This window comes from Chinchilla lanigera, unplaced genomic scaffold, assembly GCF_000276665.1.
Source record: "Chinchilla lanigera isolate Chin_1 unplaced genomic scaffold, ChiLan1.0 scaffold00105, whole genome shotgun sequence".
Classification (NCBI taxonomy): Eukaryota; Metazoa; Chordata; class Mammalia; order Rodentia; family Chinchillidae; genus Chinchilla; species Chinchilla lanigera.
Window position 1 is genome coordinate 3,239,224 of NW_004955506.1, and position 18,237 is coordinate 3,257,460.

The 18,237-nt window shown below is 54.5% G+C and overlaps 1 protein-coding gene across 6 annotated transcripts in view; it reads left to right on the forward strand.

Annotated features, from left to right (window-relative positions):
* The first annotated feature begins 4,413 nt into the window (after positions 1-4,413).
* Rbfox3 (RNA binding protein, fox-1 homolog (C. elegans) 3) overlaps positions 4,414-18,237 on the forward strand; it is a 403,153-nt gene continuing 389,329 nt past the window's right edge. For 5 of the 6 annotated variants that reach the window (XM_005407339.2, XM_013506116.1, XM_005407340.2 and 2 more), the window contains exon 1: positions 4,414-4,644. The gene's annotated coding sequence lies outside the window, so the exon portion shown is untranslated. Of the gene's footprint in view, positions 4,645-5,799; positions 6,064-18,237 lie in introns of those variants that run through there. The other variant, XM_013506117.1, reaches the window with a different exon arrangement.

Here is an 18,237-nt window from a genome sequence, read left to right on the forward strand (position 1 = left end):
CATAAACTCTGTAGACTGTGGTACTGCTTATCTTAACATCAAAACCTGGCGATAGGAAATAAGCCCCCTTATATCTCGTTTTCCTCAAACATTGTATTGCTGGAGATCCTATTTTTATATTCTCGTCCACTTCCATAAGAGTAAATGTGCGTGGTGATGGAGGCAGAAACTGTCCTACAGTGTCCTTCCTGCCTGGGAGTAGACAAAGGGAAAAGTCTTGGGCCTCAGTTGCCTAGCAGTTTTGAAGAGCCCCTTTGGGAGTAAGTAGGGCAGGAGGAGGCCTGAGGGAAGGAGACCTCAGCTGGGGTGTCCGTCTGGGTGGTGGGGTAAGTAGCTGACCTGCCTTTTTGTTTCCAATGACAGGGACCTCCTTCCCCTTTCTAAGAGTAGGTCAAGGTAGGATAATTCCGAGGGCTGAAACGAGTATCTAGCTTATACCAGTTGTGCTGTAGAGAGAGGAGTGGGAAACTGCATCTCAGCATGGGCTGAATACAGAGAAGAAGCTAGGCTAGGTTCATACGGTGTTGAAGGCATTTCAGTGATGACAGCCCTCAACGTGTCTGTATACTGGACAGCTGGCCGTGTGGCTTCCATGCTTTCATTTGGATGATGGCCCCTTGGCTAGTGCACAACTGCCTTCCTGCCGTCCCTTCTCTCTGTCCTGCACACCTGTCCCTCTTGTTTTCCTTGTGAAGCCAGTGTTTTCTCTCTTTTGTCGCCCTCTCTTTCATGTTCTCCTTCTTCATTTTGTTGGAGCACATCCTGCAGTAGCTGGAAGACGGCACACAGGAAATAACATTTTGGACTCCTTGCCTATTCAAATGTCTTTATTTTAATTCACTTTTAATTGTGATTTTGGTTAAGTAAAAGGTTCCAGGCCAGACATCACTATGTGTTGGCATTCTGAAGGCATGCTCTGTTGTTTGTCAGCTTGCCCTGCTACTGCTGTTGAAAATTCAGGAATTACTGTCATCTCTGCTCTTTTTCATGATACGTGGAAACCAGAGGGGACTTTCTTTGTTTTCTGTAATAGTGTCCCTTGATGTGGGTCAATTTCCACCCACTGTGTGTAGAATTTGAAAACTCAGGGGCTGGGGATTTCGCTCAGTGGCAAAGCGCCTGCCTGGCAAGCGCAAGGTCATGAGTTTGGTTCCTGGTACCGGAGAAAAACCAAAAAACAAAAACAAAAACAAAAACAAAAACCTCATTCTCATTTCTGGGAACATTTCTTGAATTAAATAATTTGTGATTCTCTCTCTCTCTCTCCCTGTCTCTCTCTCTCTCTGTCTCTCTCTCTCTCTGGAGGATTCTTTTGTGTAGATGCTGAATTTCATGAATGTGGCATCTAATTTTTCCTCCTTTCTTTCTTATTTTTTCCTCTTTGTCTTTTTGCTGTGCCTTCTGGGACATTCACTTACTTTTATCTTCCAACCAGTCTGTTGAGGGTTTTTTTTTTTTTTTTTCGGCTCTCATGCTTTTAATTTCCCAGCCCTTTTTGTTCTCTAAATGTTCTCCTTAAAATAGCATCCTGCTCTTGGTTCTGGGATGCAATATCTCCTCTGATCTCTTCGAGGATATTAAATATGGCTATTTCTGATATTTTCTCCTTCTTGCCTAAGTGTATTTCTTCAAAGTTCTCCCCGATCTGTTCCCATCTTAGTGGCTGTTTTGTTGGGTTTTCTCTTAAGGGTCATCTGAAGGGCTCAAGTGAGCCTCAAGGGATGGCACCTCAGGGCTGGATGAGGTTGTGCCTAGAGCTCCCCACTGGAGAGATGACTGGGGTCTTGGCTGAGAAATGGCAAAGCTGTCTTTTTAAGTTTTCCCCTCAGTGCTGGTCAGTTTTTTCCAGGCGGAACTCTTCTGGCTGCTGGGTGGGAGGGTGAAGGTCAGAGCGTCGGTGCTGTAGGGCAGGGAGAAGGCTCTCTGCCACGGTACCCTTCTCTCCTGGCTTTGGCTCCCCAGAAAAAGCCTCTAGGGCCATCTAGTCCTCTATATTCATCTGGTTCCTCTTCCACAGGTACCTGGCCTGCTGATTTTGAGGCTTCGAGGGTTTTTTTGGTCACTGGCATGGGCTGTACCATCCAGCCTTGGCTTTCCCGCAACCTGTGGCTGGTTATTGTTGCCTTTTCTTCTGCTCTCCAATTTGTGGGGATCTTTACCTTTAAAAAAATCTGTTTTTGTAGTTTCAGTGAGGTTTTCACAGAGCAAAGCGGTCTGTGTGCTCAGTTGTCAGCCTGAGCGAACCTCCCTTTGTTTCTTTTCTAAACGTTACTGCAAAGGACTGTTCCCAGTTCCGCCCCACATACTCATTTCTTTAAAAATAAAGTTTCCAAATTAGAGGTTTTAAACATTCTTGGAGGTGGTGCCCCCACAGGATGGCTCCCCGGTTGGGCCCACTGTGGGGATGCACAGACTGGCTTTGGTGCCCTCCTCTGAGCAGATCCCTGTGGACAGTAGCTGGGCCTGAAGGACAAGCCCTGTTGGGGCCTGTCCCCAAAGGACACCCCGGTAGGCAGGAGCCTCAGCTGCTTTGTTGCAGGTGCTAACTTCAGTTCCCATCTGGCTGTCTGCATGGACTGACTCCATGCTCAGCTCTGGGATGGGATGGGTTCAGCATGGTGTTGACTTCCAAGCATTTCCAGAATGACCTGGAGGAGTGATGACAGGGACCTGCAAGTCATAGTTCTCTGCTCTTGCACCTGCTTGCAGCTGTACCAGGTACATGTGCCCTGCCAGTTCCTCACACATGCAACTGTGTGGGTAGCTGGAGACCTCTCTATCTGGGAGGCTTCTGGGAGAAAGTTCTGGAGAGCAAGGAGACCTGGACAGAGAGAAAGGACTCTCAGGCAGGAAGAGCATGGACGATGGGGACAGGGGCACTGCAGCACAGAAGCAAAAGGCCTGCCATAGGCGGACGGGTGAGTGACGGGGCGTGGGTGGGCCCAACCACTAGCTATAGGCCCTGGAAGCCTGGGCCATCTGACAGCAGAGGACAGAGAGAGCCAATTAGGTCTTTGAGTAGGGATGTGCCATTTCAAATCCAGGGCTGGGGAAAGTTCACTCAACCAAGCAGTTGCCTCCCTCAAAGACAAGGCATTTATCCGGTGTTTAGTTGCAGAGCCAAGCAGCTGACTTGGAATTGTAGAGCATGATTCCCACCGGCCATGACAGATCAATGGTCCAGATAGGCCGAAGGGCCAGAAATTAAAAGCATTAAACTCCTGAGTGGGCAGCAGCCACTTGTCTTGGGCATTGCCTCTCCTCACTCTGCAGGGAAGGCAGCCAGTAGCCTGGAGGCCCAGCACAGTACCACACGCCCCTCCCTTCAGGACTCAGAATCTCCCAGTTTAGGGTTCCCACTAAACCCCAGATTCTCTTTTTGCTTCACACCATAGAGTAATGCAGTCAGATGCAAGGAGGCTTCTGATTGCTCCAGAAGCAGCATGCAGGAGTCAAGGCCACCCGGGAGCAGGTTTTTCATTTGTTTTGAGATGGGAAATTTCCTCGGGGGATGCTGCCCAGTGTCTGGAGCCTTCCCAAACTTGTTTGGGATGTCCGGGCCTCTTGTCAACCCCTGGTGCTGAATGCCAAGGCCCGAGCTCACTGCCCCTCCTTGGTTTCATCCTGCCAGCCCAGAGGATCTCCAGTCTACTTCCCAGTCCCTGCTCTCCACCCCAAGTCCAGAGACCCCATAGAGGGACCCTTACCCTGGGTTGGGACAGGATGTCCCTGCTTTCCTGATTTTAGGTAAATCCTGAGCTGACCTGGTGGAAATGCTGAGGGTGGTGGGGTTGGCCAATCTGGGCAACTCTGTGGCTAGATCTCGGAGTGGGCCTGGTCACTCCATTCTAAGGGTCAGGAGGACACTATTAATGTGGATAGTGAAAGAGGAGGCTACGAACACTGGCTTGGAGGGTATATCCATCCTTCTTGCTCTGTGACCAAGTCCCTTGGGGGGGGCCCTGGGAGGGTCCCAGAGATAGGCAGGTGTGTAGAGGGGTACTGTTAAGGGTTGCCTGGACTGGCCTGCCCCAAGATCCATCTGAGTGGGGGCAGGGAGGAGAGGTGGGACCCTGGGCATTAAGGGGACCAGGGCAGCACTGGGCTCTGGAGGGGCCCTGTGCGTGTTGCCCGTCACTTTACGCCCCTGCTCCATTGGGCTGACTTCGGGCCGCCGGAGTGCAGCCCCACTCCACCCGCCCGAGGCCCTCCCCTCACCCCAGCGCCTGAGCCCCCTCCCTGAGCACAAGCTGCGCTTGCTGAGCCGCCTTCTCGCTCCAGCCGAGCCAGCCAGAGGAACGAGAGAGAGCGAGGGGAGAGAGAGAGAGAGAGAGAGAGAGAGAGAGAGAGAGAGAGAGAGAGAGAAGGGGAGAGTCAAGCGCGAGAGAGAGGAGAGGAGAGGAGGAGCGGAAAGGAGAGGAGCGGAGAGAGAGGAGCGGAGAGGAGAGGCGGCGGCAGCGCGGAGCCTCCCCGGACAGCGGCGCAGCGCGGCCCCCGGCAGCTCGCGTGGTCGTTGGAGACGCCGCAGCCGCCGCCCCAGCCCGGCCTCGCGCGCCCCTCGCCGCCGGCTCGCCGGTGCGGCCGGGATGAAGCCGGGGCATGGCCGCCGGTGCCCCGTCACCTGCCGCGGGGAACGTAGAGCCTGTGAGTAGCCCGACCCTGTTGGGCGCCTCGCCCTGTGGAGTCATCACCATCGCGACGCGCGAGCTGGGGGTGGGGGCACGGCCCGGGGAGGGGCGCTCAGGACCCCACAGCGGGAGGCGGGGCTGGCGAGGGAGCGGGGCGGCAGAGCTCGGCCGGGGACCCGGGACTCGGTCCGACCAGAGGTCGCGTTGGGAGGGGTGGTGCCCTTGGGGTCAGGGGTCCCGGCGCGGGATTTTCCAATTTCCTCGGGGGCTGAGATCTGGGCGCTTGTGCCCGCAGGGGACCAGGAGGCGATTTTGTGAATGGAAAGGCCCGGGGTCAGGCTCTATGGAGACGCCGGGGAGTCCCGCGCGCGGCGTGACCATGCCGGCAGCGGCGGCGGCACAATGCCCGGCTCGGGGAACTCCCCGGCGGGGGAGACCGAGGTTCACGGAGATCCCGGCCCCGCAGGTCGCTTCTGGGGAGGCGGCCCAGGCTGTACGCAGGCCCGAGGGAGTGCTGACAGGGGGTCCTCCTTTAGGAGAGTCTCTGAAAAGGTGGATGACCCTAAGGAGCTGTGAGAAGGAGCGGGGTCCCCAGGTCCCCAAGGAGGACCAGGGCCGCGGCGCCGCGGAGTGCGCGGGGGCAGAGCGGCGGGGGCGGTCTCCCGCAGGGCCCTCCAGGGGGCGGCGGCGGCTGCGGGGGAGACTGGGGAGTGGCTGAGCCAGGCTCCGGCGCTAGCCTGGGCTGCCTTCTCCGAGCTTCCCCCCCCGCCCCCGTGCCGGTGCAGCCCGGCCAGGAAGCCACGCCAGGGGACCTGGCACATCCCTGGCCCAAACTTTCTGCCCTGATGTCTCGGAAAGCGGCAGGGCTCGCCCTTGGGACAGCGGTCTCCTGCGGTGTCTCAAGGCGAGCGAGGCCGGCAGTCGTTTTGGGGCTCTGGGTCGCAGCCTCACACCTTACACCGCTGCGCGGAGTCTCCCTTGGCGCGTGGCCCCGCAGTGCACCCAGTCTGTGCGCGACTGAGACGCGGCGACCAGCGTTCTAAAGGGCCCGGGGATCCAGGGTCTCACGTGGAGTGGGGGTGGGACATTTCCGGAGTCCGCCGGCGGGGGCGGGGGCCCAGCGAGGTGGGGTGAAACTCCTGGATGCCCGAGCTGCCCCTCTTCTGCTCCCGCTTTCGGGAGGGACTCTTATTTAATGGTCACTTTTAAAAGGACTCCCGCGGGGCCGCTGGTCACAGGGCACGAGACCCGCGGCGGTGCAGGCCGAGGCTGAGCGGAGGGATCCGTCCCCTGGAGAGTCCCTTCCTCTGGCAGCTGGAGGTGAAGTTGATTCTCTTGCGCGCGCCAGGTCGTTAATTTTCTGCCTATAAGGCCAACTTGGCTGGGGACGCCCTAGGCTCGCACCCGGGAGCCCAGGGCACTTAGCGCCGAGCAGGTACGGGGCTAATGGAGTGGGGGGTGTCTCCTGTAATAAGGTCTTTTAGCCTGAAGCCGGCTTTGGTTTTACTAGTCTGCAAAAAATAATGAAAAAAAAAGTATAAACATTGCGGCAGAGCGTGCTCATTAAGTGTGAATCGCGGACTCGGGGCGGATGTCTTAATTAGGCTACGTTGTTAACGGGGATATTACACTAATTAAAACCAGACCCTCCAGGTGAGCGAAAATTGTGAAGGGAGAGGGGGAGAAAGTTGTAGAGAAGGCGCGGGCTGATGAGAGCTGGGGGTTGGCAGCGCGAGGAGGCCGCTGGGTGCTGGCAGGTGGGGGCTGGGGAGGCCTGGGGGTGGAGGGGCGCCTTCTGAGGGCCGCCTACCCCCCCCTCTCCCTCGTCCCCGCCCTGCGGGCCAGGAGCTCCCTTCGGCGGGTGCCTTCGAAGGGAGAACGGAGGCTGCCGCCCCCGCCCTCTCCGGGGACTGGAGGCCTCCCTGCGTGGGCGCCGGGCTCACCGCGCACTCCTGGAAGCAGCGTTTAACCCCTCATTTCCCAGCTGGGAGATTCTGGGAATGCTGAGCTTTCCCTGGGAGGGTGAGGGGGTGGGCGAGGTGAGGAACCCCAGAGATTAAGGAGCAGAGGCAAAAAGGCTGAGACAGCCCAGCTGGGTAGGCAACTGCATGCCAGGAGAGGGCTTGCTAGTGGCGCATGGGCTGTTTGCGCTGGAGCCTCCAGGGTTTTCTGGCTTGAGTTCTCCGTTTTTAACAGCATCCCTCCCCACCCCTCGCCATAGAAACAACGTTGACGACTGCTCTGGTCCACCTTCCCTAGGGGCCCGGGGTCGGGAAAGACCTGCGTCCACCCACGGCCTCAGTGGCCTCAGCAGAAACCTGGAGTCCGCGAGAGTCCCCTTAGGCTCGGGCCCTGACGCTGCTGCGCCCTCGGTGCTAAAGCTCTGTCCGATGACCTAGGGCAGAGCGGCAACGGGGCGGGTGTATTCACTGCCCTTCTGCAGGGACCGAACGCTGGGCTGGAAGAAGATGGTCCTGCCACGCGGTGCGCAGCCGGCCAGCACCAAGGACAGGGCCAGGGGCGCGCGCCGCAGACCTAAGCCTTTGCTCTGATGGGGGAAGGGCAGGACTCTGGAGGCGCATCCAGAGCTAGGCAGTCCAGGGCCAGCAAAAAGGTAATTACAGCGAGAGGTCTCCTGGGTCCTATTGAGGGAGCGAGCCTTCTGTCCCGCTCCTGCCACTTCGCAACCCTGAATTAGACGAAATGGAGAGAGAAATGAAGCTCTTGGTATCTAGGGATGAACGAAGCCTGAGAGTGGTCAGAGAAAATGGCATTCCCAGTTCTGATCTTGACCTTGGCCACGCCAGTTCAGCCTGGTGTTGCCTCTCCCCTGCAGCCTTCTTTGCCTTCCCTCCCCCAGCCTAGCATCACTCTTGCCCAAGGCCCCTTTGCTCTGAGTGTAGAAGTTGCAGGTACCTTGCTCCTAAGTGCAGGATCTTGGTTGATTTAGCCCCCACCTTCCCGCGCCCGCCCCAGTGCAGAGCACTGTCTGAGTCATGCTTGTGGGATTAGAAGGGACAGCATGCACAATGGTGCTTGAATCTCACCCAGAGGTTCTGGGGGGTGGCGGGGGCATCCAGGGGAGGAGAACGTGTCTGTGGGCACAGAGCGACCATGCTGCATGTGAAATTGAAATGTATTTCAGTGACTGTGGCGTGGAGCTCACCTCCTCCAGCCCATCCGTGTGCCTGCAATCTTTGGTTGGTTGTCTCTCTGTATTTATTTATTTCCTCACTCCTGCTCGATACTCTGTTATAAAGACAAATGGAACCTGACACACAGCTGACATGCGGTGAGGAATTTTTTATTTTTAAACAAGTGAAGGGGAAAAACCATCTTGAAACTTTCCGCCTTCCACGCAGATGCTTCTCCCAGGGAGCCCGTCTCTCCCCAAATCCTCACTTGCAGCAGGTCGTGCTTCTGGCCCAGGCATGAACTGGACGCATCCCATTCGCACCTACATCTTTTTGATTAGCTGCAGTTCCTCTCTACTCCTTTATATTTTCGCAGCTTCATGGAACATTCAGGTGGCCGAAGTATCTTATTTTCTGTGGACTCTCTGAAGTTGGTTGCTCTCAGAGCCATTGTGCTTTCTTTTTTATTTGTATTATTCTGGTTCCACCTCCTTCTCTTAGTGTCTCTCTCTTTCCCCCTCTTTCTTCTGTGTATTTGTGTGATCCTGCGTTGTAGTACCTGTGGGACTAGATAGCCCTTGATTATCACATAGATGGTGGTAAGAATGGAGTAATTTCCCTGCATTTGGGCCTGCTCTGTGTTGGGGATCCACAGAGGGAGGACAAGTATCCTTCCTTAAAGAAACGCCTCCTGAGCCTGCCTGTGATCCTAGTAGTTTGGGAGGCTTAGGCATGAGGATTGCAAATTTGAGCCCAATCTGGGCAACTTAGTGACCTACTGAGACCCGGTCTCAAAATAAAAAAAAAATAGAAAAGGCTAAGGATGTCGCTCAGTGCAAAGGCCCTGGGTTCAATTCCTAGGACTGGGAAAAAAAAAAAACGCAAAAAACAAAAAATCCTTGCGGCCTATACTGATGTGGTTGATACACCTTTCTGGTGCAGCACACTTAGTAAATTAGTGTGCTATTACAGTTTCTCCAACGCTTAAGCTGACACCAAAACATGCCTTAGAAGGTGACTTCAGATAATAAAGAGTATAAAATCTGTTACTTTATTTGAAAGTGTTTCGTCTGGCAGCCCCGGGCAAGCTCACAGACTGTAAATTTGCACTTTGCAAAGTGGTGCGGGAGTCTGGAGGGAAGGGGCAGGACTGAGCACCTCTCCTGCAGGAGCCAGGATGTCTCTGTGAGGGCGCGCCCAGGTGCTTGTGGCTTTGGGAAGGACTGTGGACCTTAGCGGAGACTTAGAGATTGGAAGATGTGCTGCGCTGCAGAATGGGTCGCTTGAGACCATATTGACCACCACAGCTACAGAGGCTGAGATGTAACTGTCTCTGTCCTCCAGTAGCAAAGAAGAGTTGGGCATCCTCTCTGGGCCTTGGACCTTTGCCTGCCCATGTGAGCCAGGCTGCATGCTGTGTGACAACTGCTCCCCCACTTCTCTAGGTCTCAGTGGGCAAGCTCTGAGGGACCTTCCCTGCCCTCCTCTTTCCTATTGCTGCTGCACCCAGCCAGCTCTTTTTGCCTGAAACATTGGCAAAGGAAGCCTCACTATCAAAGAGTCAGAGGGAGACAGCCAAACACAAGGGAGGTAGGCTGCGTGTGGAGGGTCCCACCGGCAGGGGAACAAGCTGTGGGCTCTAGCGGGGAGGTCTTTGGAAGTAAAAACAAAACATTACTTCACCCCTCATCTCCATCCCTGTGTGGCCAGGGGCCGGCTCTTGCTGATGACCCTGGCCAAGAGGGGGTTTGTGACTTTTGTCACCCCGTGCTGGGGTCTTCAGGATCTACACTTTCCTCTGAGGATGAAGAGCAGAGAGGTACAGATGATTGCAGGTTTTCTTTTAAGGTTCAATTATCGAAGGCTGGAACATAGTCCCAGAAGAGAAGGAGGGAAGGGAAGGTGGATATTTTTAGCAGAACTTTACCCACTTATCACTTCGCTCAGGGGCTGTGCCAAGAGGGTTCTCCCACGATTCCAGGAGAGCTGCATGGTGCCTGGCCGCCTCCTCCCTCCCTGCTGCTGTTCAGGGCTCCATGCAAACCCAACCCTAACCCAGGACACCTGCTACTTGCTCAGGGGCTGGGTCACCCTTCTGGTGGTGTGGGGTGGTGCCTGGGAGCCTGGGGAGGAGGCTGATGGTCAGGTTTATCGATTTTAGCCCTTTTAAAAGCCAGTTCTGTTTCAGCTGCTGAAACTGCCTGGACCCAGGCACCTGCTACCAGCAGACTCTGCACAGTTTCATCCCTCTGGATGGTGATGGTTGAGAACATAAGGTGTACCTCATGTACCAACGAGAGGTGACTCTCCTATGCCTTTATTTCCCCCAGGCATCTTGTCTTTTTTTTTTTTTTTTTGGTTTTTCTCCGGTACCGGGAACCGAACTCACGACCTTGCACTTGCCAGAGGCATCTTGTCTTGCTTCAGACTTTCCCTCTACCAAAATAAGTAAGCAAACAGAAAGCGAACCAGACCCCCTAAATCAAATTCTTTCATGTAGGGCCACTGATACAGTTGTGGAGGCTGTGGACTGCACAAGCCTAGGTCATAATCACATATCTAGTTGTGAACAGACAGAACACAAGAGCTGTAGTCCTGCTTTCCAGTGTTTCCTCGTCTGTGACGTCAAGTGAGGTGGAGGAAGGATGGTGGGAACACTGGCCTTCTAGAGTCTAGGTGCTTCTCCTGCTCCTCCTCCCCAAAGTTCCCCAGGCAAATGACGGCTCCTGGGCAGGGCCTTATGTGGCAGAAGAGTTTTCTTGTAGGCAAAGATAATGAGAACACAGAGAAGCAGGCTGTTCTCAGTAATGAAGGCTTTTTATATAAAACCGTCTGTCGAAGCTAAAAGACATAAAGCGTGCTTGTATTAAAAGGGTGGATTCAATGTAGAGAAAGTTTAAAGAGGTGTACACACCTAGGCACATTTAGAAATAATTTATCACAAAATTTTAATAGTTCAAAACCCTCACTGAATGCGAAGGAAATGTTTCTCTAATGGTCTAGATAGAAAACCAGTTATTCCTGGAGCTTTGTCCTGAGGATTGGGTGCGGGGCGAAGCTCTGGGGTCCGTAATGACAGCTGCTGGGCACCATGACATCAAAGTATCTGGTGCTGACTTCTTCCCCTTCTGACCTATTTCAGTCACTATCCTTATCACTGGGCCAACACACCTGACACCCAAAGCATAAGGAGGAGAGGTTTATTTTGGCTGACATTTTCATTCCCTGGTCAGCTGGCTCCAAGGCAGGATGGCATCACCGGGGGACACAGCGGAGGAAAAGCTGCTCACCTCATGGCAGAGTAAAGGGACACAGGTCACACCCACAGTGACCCACACCCCACCTCCCACCAGTAGGTCAGCTGTAGCAAAGCCATGGCTCCATCCTCTTCTAAAACCCCGCCCCTGAGTGCCTGAGGCTGTTTCCAGCACAGAGGTATTAAAATGACTTTTTAATATTTGCGCTTGCTGCCTGCACCTTTGTGTCCCTGCGTGCCCATTGTTTTTCTGTCCTAGAGATACACGGAGAATCTGAATGTTGCTTTGGCTGGGTGGCCATGGATAGGCTCTTGATGGCCTCCATGAGGCACCAGCCCAACCCTGTGATGTGTCACCCGGTTAGCTCTGGGAGGACTGTCAAGGGCAGTTTCCCTGAGATTGTACGGCTCAGCCCTCCCTGTGCCTCTCCACTGATAGCTCTTAAGAAACACTGTCTCTCCCACTCAGCCCAGGACAGCCGTGTTTACATGCACATTCAGATGGAACACAGCTTCTGAACAAGGCTGAGCATTAATTACGTTTCCTGAGGTTTCTGAGCCCCTTGAGGATGGACACTCTACCTGTCAGCGCCATGAGTAGACTGGGCCGCCTTTGCTAGCCTGGACAGGGCTAACATGGGGCCAGACTTGGGAGTGGCAGGATTGCCTGTGGCATGGGGTTGAGAGGGGACACAGACCTCCCAAATCTGTCACCGAGGGCAGGTGCTGAGACCTCCCTTTGCTCGGCTGGGACACAGAGCCTGCATCACAGGCATAGGCATGGAGCAGCTGTGCTCTCTACAGCCAGGTGCCTGGTGTGGTAGGGACAGTGACCCTTCCTTGGTGTAGCTGCCTGTCAGAGGAGTGAGCCTGTGGCTACCGCTAGGCGAGGGTCAGGCCTGAGGAAGTGGTTCTGAACTGTTTCATAGCTGCAAGTAGATGATGTCATTTAAAATGGCTCCAGGGGAGGTTGCTGGGCCAGGATAGGGACCACTGTCCCTGTAGGAGACTACTGCACTTCCCTGCAGGCAAGGTGGGGGAGCAAGGGGACCTCATGAACTTGGGGACCTGGAAGGTCTCCAGGGAGGAACCCAGCACCTCTTGTTCTCAGGAGCACCCTGTAGCCAAGCAGGAAGGTATGAGGTCCTGACTGGGGGTCTCTAGATGCAGAGATCACCCTGGCCAGAGTATGTAGGGTGTGGTGGGGGCTCCAGTCTGTGGCATGTCCCTAAGGGGGCCACAGTCTCCTTCATGCTGCCACTCCTAGTGGGGGTCAGAGAGCTGCAGCAAGAGGGGGATGGCAGCAAGTGCCTTTGCCTTTGCAGGGGACACGGTCTTGGGTTAGGATGGGTGGGCCAGGCCAATGCCTGCTGGTTTTCCACTATGGAGAGGAACAAGCATTATGGCCCTCCTTCTGCCAGCCTTCCTGACTCCTCTGTGCCTGTGCGTGGCTGCGCCGGCCCTTCCCACTCAGGCTGAGCAGCTCCATCCCACCTTGCCTTCAGCTTGGAGATGCTTTTGGGTCTTGGGGCTCAGTGCACAAAGCACCGAAGCGCTGCTTTGCGAGACCCATTAGGAGGGAACAGAAAGCCCGCACTGCTTCTCTGGAATACTGACTCTCCCTCCTTCATGTGATGCCATTAAGTATGGCTCAGGGGCCTAATGCAGGGACAGGCAGTGGGGAAACCGGGGCCCAGGAGGTTCCTGCTCAGGCTCCTGTAGACTTCGGGTGGGCGCAGGATCCACGCCCTTCCCGGCTGCCTTTCCTCAAGCAGCGTGTAACGGAACCGGTAGTGCTTGCTGTGGGCCTCAGAGCAGTGCTCTGCAAGGGTACATTAGTCAAGTATTTTGGAATCTTAGCAGAAAAGAGAAGTGCTGGAGAAACTTAAGGTGAGAATTATTGTTGTCAGTGGTGTAATATTATAATCAACACTCTCAGACAGCCAGCATTATAGTGAGCTTTGTCGGGCAGGAGTCTGATATATTGACAGCTTTGTACCTTTAGCTGAAAGCCAAGAAGAAGGAAGGAGAGAAGCCTGTTACCCTTCTCCTGATTCATACTGCTCCAGCTATGGGATTAGGGACAGCGTTATAGGATGATAAAAGGCGATCTTCCTGTGTGTACCCGTTTCTTTCTCGACAGCAGATCTCTTCCTAGGACACTGGAGAAGGATGCACACATAACTAGTATTCTGTTGCTCTGCCAGCATCTGCCAGCATCTGCCAGCATCTGACTTTCTACAAGTTTGCCCTTGCATTGGACAATACATGTCCAGCTATTTTTGTGCATCAACAGTATTCCAATAATTGGCATTTACTTTCCTGATTTGTCCGTGCTTAAGCTACCAAAGGAATGTTGCAGAGGTCTCCCCTGGTTGAGCTCTCACTGTAAAAATAGGACTGTCTCCTTAGAACAGACAAAACCAAATAATGGAATTGGCATTTGCATGTTAAAGACTCAGCCCCCTTCTTCCTTGTTTTTTTTTCCCTTGTCAGAAGTCACCAAGGAGACTGACTTTAGGAGCACTAATTTCTCCCCCTTCCCAAATATGTTTTGCCCAAATCCTAAGAGGAAAACTCACAAGACTAGTCTTGGAAAATTTCAGTTCCCGAGGGTAATTTTTCAGAAAGTAATGAGCACTGGCAAATGAAGGCTATAAAGGAAGTCTTTAGGTAATTGTAGTCATAACTGTAATGCCCGCCACTTTGAGCAACATTAATGTATACTAAACTTACAGAAAATAGCCAGTCTGCTGCAGGGAAGGAGGCCAACCTGGAGGTGGTGGCTGAGCCTCTGAGCTGCTTAGCTCCGTGCTGCTGCTGTGGCCGTGTGACCCAGGCTGTTGGAAACACACGCCCTGAGAGAGGTCCCTGGGCTCTAGTCAGAGCCCAGGATGACCGTGAGGACTGGAAGGAAAATTAGTACCATTCCTTCTGCTCCAGGCCTCTCTTGGAGGGTTGTCTGTGCATTTGGACATTAGTCCAAGGAATGCTGTGGCCCCCAAGGTCTGCCTGCCTGGTGGCACCCAGAGGGTGAGATGTGCAGAGCCTGGCCCTGCAACGGTGCCCCCTTTGAAGCTGCGGCCATGACTCAGGCTCTAGCAGCAGTGTCACTCTGCAGCCCCTTGGAGTCTGAGCAGCAGAATGCAGGCCATACATCCCCTTCTGCACCCTCTCTGACCTCTTGCTTCATTTGCTCCTCCAGCCACCCCTTCCTGCTACTGCTTTCCTCCTGCTCCTTGAAAGCCCGTGGTGGTGGTGGGAGGGCGATGAGGGGCTGGCAGCCGGAGGTCAGGCAGCGTGGAGCTCTGCGGAGCCAGGAGGAAGGATTTACGGTCCCTGCCTGCCCTCCCTGCTTGATGGACAATTACAGCTGCGCAGGCTTGGAGGAGAGCTGTGTCATTAAGAGTCAGGATGGTCAGAATAAATCAGTCACCTTCACTTAGATGGCTGAGCCAGGCCTCGTTCCCAAGCCTTTAAGGCAGGAACCCCTTGGGTGTGGGTTAGAAGGTTCTGGAATGGACCGTGCAAGTGTCTGACATACTCAGAGCTAGAGTCAGACCCTTGGGCCTCCTCACAATTGGAGCTCATGCTGTGGGGAGTTGGGGTAAATTCCAGGTAGAACATCTGCTGGGCTTTTTGTCCTCTTAGCATTTGGCTGTGATGAGAGCCATGGATCTGAATGCTTAGGGCTCGGAAGCAAGGAGGCTGTATACGTGCACGATGTGGGTGTAGGTGCACAGTCGTGTATGTGCATACACACATGCATAGGCAGGAACACACTCACACGTGTACTCATGTACATCGCAGGCGTAAGTGCTTGAGTCCCATGTGTGCCATGTGTATGTGCCTGTGTGTGTCATAGGCTTGTGCTTGACTTTTGGACCCAGAAAGGCTCCCTTGTATCCCTGTACCTGGCGGCTCTCCTGCCAGGCCAGTAGGAGCAAGGCCCCGTGGTCCTTCTTCTTCATTTGTTCCAGGTATTATTTCAGCTTCTTGAAAACTGTGGCCATTTTTATCAAGGAAACTTAGTCTGTGCAGAAATGAGATGCCAGCACTCTGTGGCCTCCCGCCGACTAATGGGTGATGTGATCCCAAGTGGGAGACGTGTCATTCCTAGAAGTGCACTTCATTTCCTGTTTCCCCACCTCCTCCCCTGCCTTGTCCACCTCCCTGTGGTGGTCTGGCTTCCACACTGGTGATAGAGCCTCGCCACGTGAGATGCAGGCTGTGGCATTAGCCCTTATTCAGCCAGCCAGCATGCCAGGCCTTTCATTAATGTGGATACTACTATTATGTGCGCCGAAGGCTGAAAGGACCATTTAAGATTCTTTTCCCTTTAAAAATCATTCCTCTTTTCACAGCCACGTAGGCCAGCCTTTGCCACCACAGCTGTGACACAGAGCCTTACTGGCAGCCAGGCACTCTCCTGAGCTCCCACTCTGACCTACAGGTGGCGAGCACAGTGTGTGGGCTCAGGTAGGCGGCGGGCCTGTGCCACCATTGTTCTGCCTGGTGGGGTGGGGCTTGCAGCTGTCCAGGTAGCCTGCAGTGCCAATGGTAACTGCCTGCTACTGCTGCTTGGCCACCAACAGAGAATGGTGGGGATGCTTACAGGTATGTGAGTGCATGTGAGTACACACCCACTGCCACAGGCAAGGTTGCCCTTGACAGGGGAAGCTGCATCCTGCTGTTCCCCATACAGACAAGGGCTGGTGGCTACAGGACATGGGCTGCCATCTGCCTCCCCTGAGACCTCCTCTGCCCTTTGGAGACACCTGGGGATTTCTGCGTGTGGAGTCACCCTGTCACCTTCATGCACACGTACATGGCCCCCTATGTGTGTGTGCACGTGTGCAGGGCAGCCGCCATCTCCTCACTGTAGAAGCTGTGTGTGGGAACTTGCCCCCCGATCCTGGGAATCCCCTGGGGTCTGGATTGCAGAGCAGGTGGGCACATACAGGTGGAGTTCTCCTACCTCCTGGGGCTCCTGGGGTACTGAGTGTTCCTGTGGGTGGGTGGGAGACTGGGGAGGAGGCAGCTCAACTCTTGCAAGAGTGCAGTAACCCAGTGTCACCCTGCAGGAACAGCATGACCCAGAGACTTGTGACTGTGACTGAGGGGAGAGGCTAGCAAAGGCAACCAGAAGTCTGGAGGTTGCCCTGGGACACCAGACCCACACAGGCTCTAAGGGTGTCATTCAGGGGTCTTGTTATTTTAGAGGAAAGGCAACGACCTGACCTGCCCGAGCACCACATAACCGCACAACAATTCACAAACTGTTTGAAACTTCCCCGAAGTTGCCATGGTTACTTGCAAGGCATGCGCATGCCTGGGTCTCTGTGGCTCTAGGCAGAGGCTCTTAGAGTAGGCATTAAACCCCACAGATGATACACCCTCTCAGGGGTGCCGTCCGTCTGAAGGACGTGTGGTGCTCCAGCTTCCAGGAGGAAAGGCGCTGAAGACCATGGGGATTTTCCAGGGCCATGGAATGTGAGATGCTGATGTCTCGCTTCTGAGATATTGGAGACAGGATTGGTCTCCCACGCTAAAATAATTATAGTCAGGAGAACAGAGAATACTTCATTCTAAGTTAAGGCCCTTAACAGCATGGAGTGTGTGTGTGTGTGTGTGTGTGTGTGTGTGTGTGTGTGTGTGTGTGTATGCAGCGTGGTTGCGTGTTGCCGCTGGCTTCTTCTCTGAGTGCACTTTGGTACCTGGCTATTCCTATGGGGACAGCAGATGCCTGAAGCCTCCTTACCCTGTTGGCCAGCCTCCAGCCTAGAGTCCTTCCTGCTATGTGGGTCATGTGCGGGTGATGCTACCTGATGTTGACTTTCTGCAGGGCGGCTTTGGAGAACATTGATAATGAGGGACAGTGGGAAAAGGGAGGGTTAGGAAGCAGGATCAGGGTCCCTTAAGGCTGCAGTCCTCAGACAGTGGGGCCTCAGGAAGCCTCATCCGTCTGTGGGACTCTTGGGGAGCCTCAGGGTACCCACTGTGGGGCCTCAGCTTGCATGGGTAGAATAGTTAGCCGGAAAGATAAGAGGCCAGTGGTACCTGAGTGCTACCTCTTGGGGTGTGGTCACCTCTTCCCCTGAGGGAAGAGTGGCTGGATGTTTTAACGTTGGGGGCCCTGCAGTCCCAAGGGCTCATGGAGGTGTCTACTCCCTGCTGTCCTTCCTAGCCTGTGTGGGACACTTAGCAGGTAGCAATGACTACAGGGAACAAATCTAGTGGTACTCTCCCGTGTGGGGACTTTGGTGACAATCTTCCTGCCCCTTCTTCCTCTCCTCACCAGGGTACCCCTTCCTCCCACTGGAGGGACAAGCTCTCTCCCAGCCCTGGTACAGGACCCCAAGGCCCCACAGCAGCTGTGGGGACAGCAGAGTGCACATTTTTGGCTGGGGTTTTTATTTCTTTTTCCCTAGAGCTGGGTCTGGGGTAGAAAAGCTGCTGGACGTCTGTAGGAGGCCTGAGTTTCTCTCACCGTCTCTCTCTGCCAGCTTTCGCTCATTCCAAATGCAAACCCCAGGTCCCTGGGCACTGCTGGCTGGCAAGGTCCTGCCAGAACCATTTCCCGCTCTAGGCCAGGCGTGCTTTTCTGTGGCAGGGACATTTTAGCAAGAAGCTGGTCAGTGAGTGCTGACTTTCACGTGGGCTTTTGGACAAATGCAAGAGCCAGTGGTGTTGGGGCCACTGCATTCCTGGGAAACAGTTGTGGCAGAATAGGTGCTGCGCGAGCTCCTTCCATGTGTGCAGGGGGTGTGAGAGAGGCCAAGTCCAGGGGTGACCAGGAGCTCCTCCCAGAGCTTCCAAGGAATGCCTTGGCTGGCTGACTGGTGGCAAAAGCCTGCGGAAGACTCTGCACAAGGCTCAAGAGGCCAGGGCTGTGTCCAAGTCAGGTGCACATGGACTGTGAGTGCCTATCGCATCTCAAGAAGGACCTTCAAAATCATTCGACACCCCCAGCCTGTATTTCTGGGAACTGTAGTCAGCACTGATAAGGGAGCCCAAAGTATGACATATGTGGGTAGAGTCTCCCTCATCAGCCTGCTAGGTGGAAAGCACAGCTCAGCCTTGCTGGCCCCAGAGCACTGTAGAGGGTTCCTTACGCCTGGAAGGTTCTCTGTCAATATTTGGGGGCTACTGAGAGCCGGGTGGGCCCTTGTGCCTCAGGTGCTGTATCCTGGCTGGCTCTTGGGAGCAGCCATGGGCT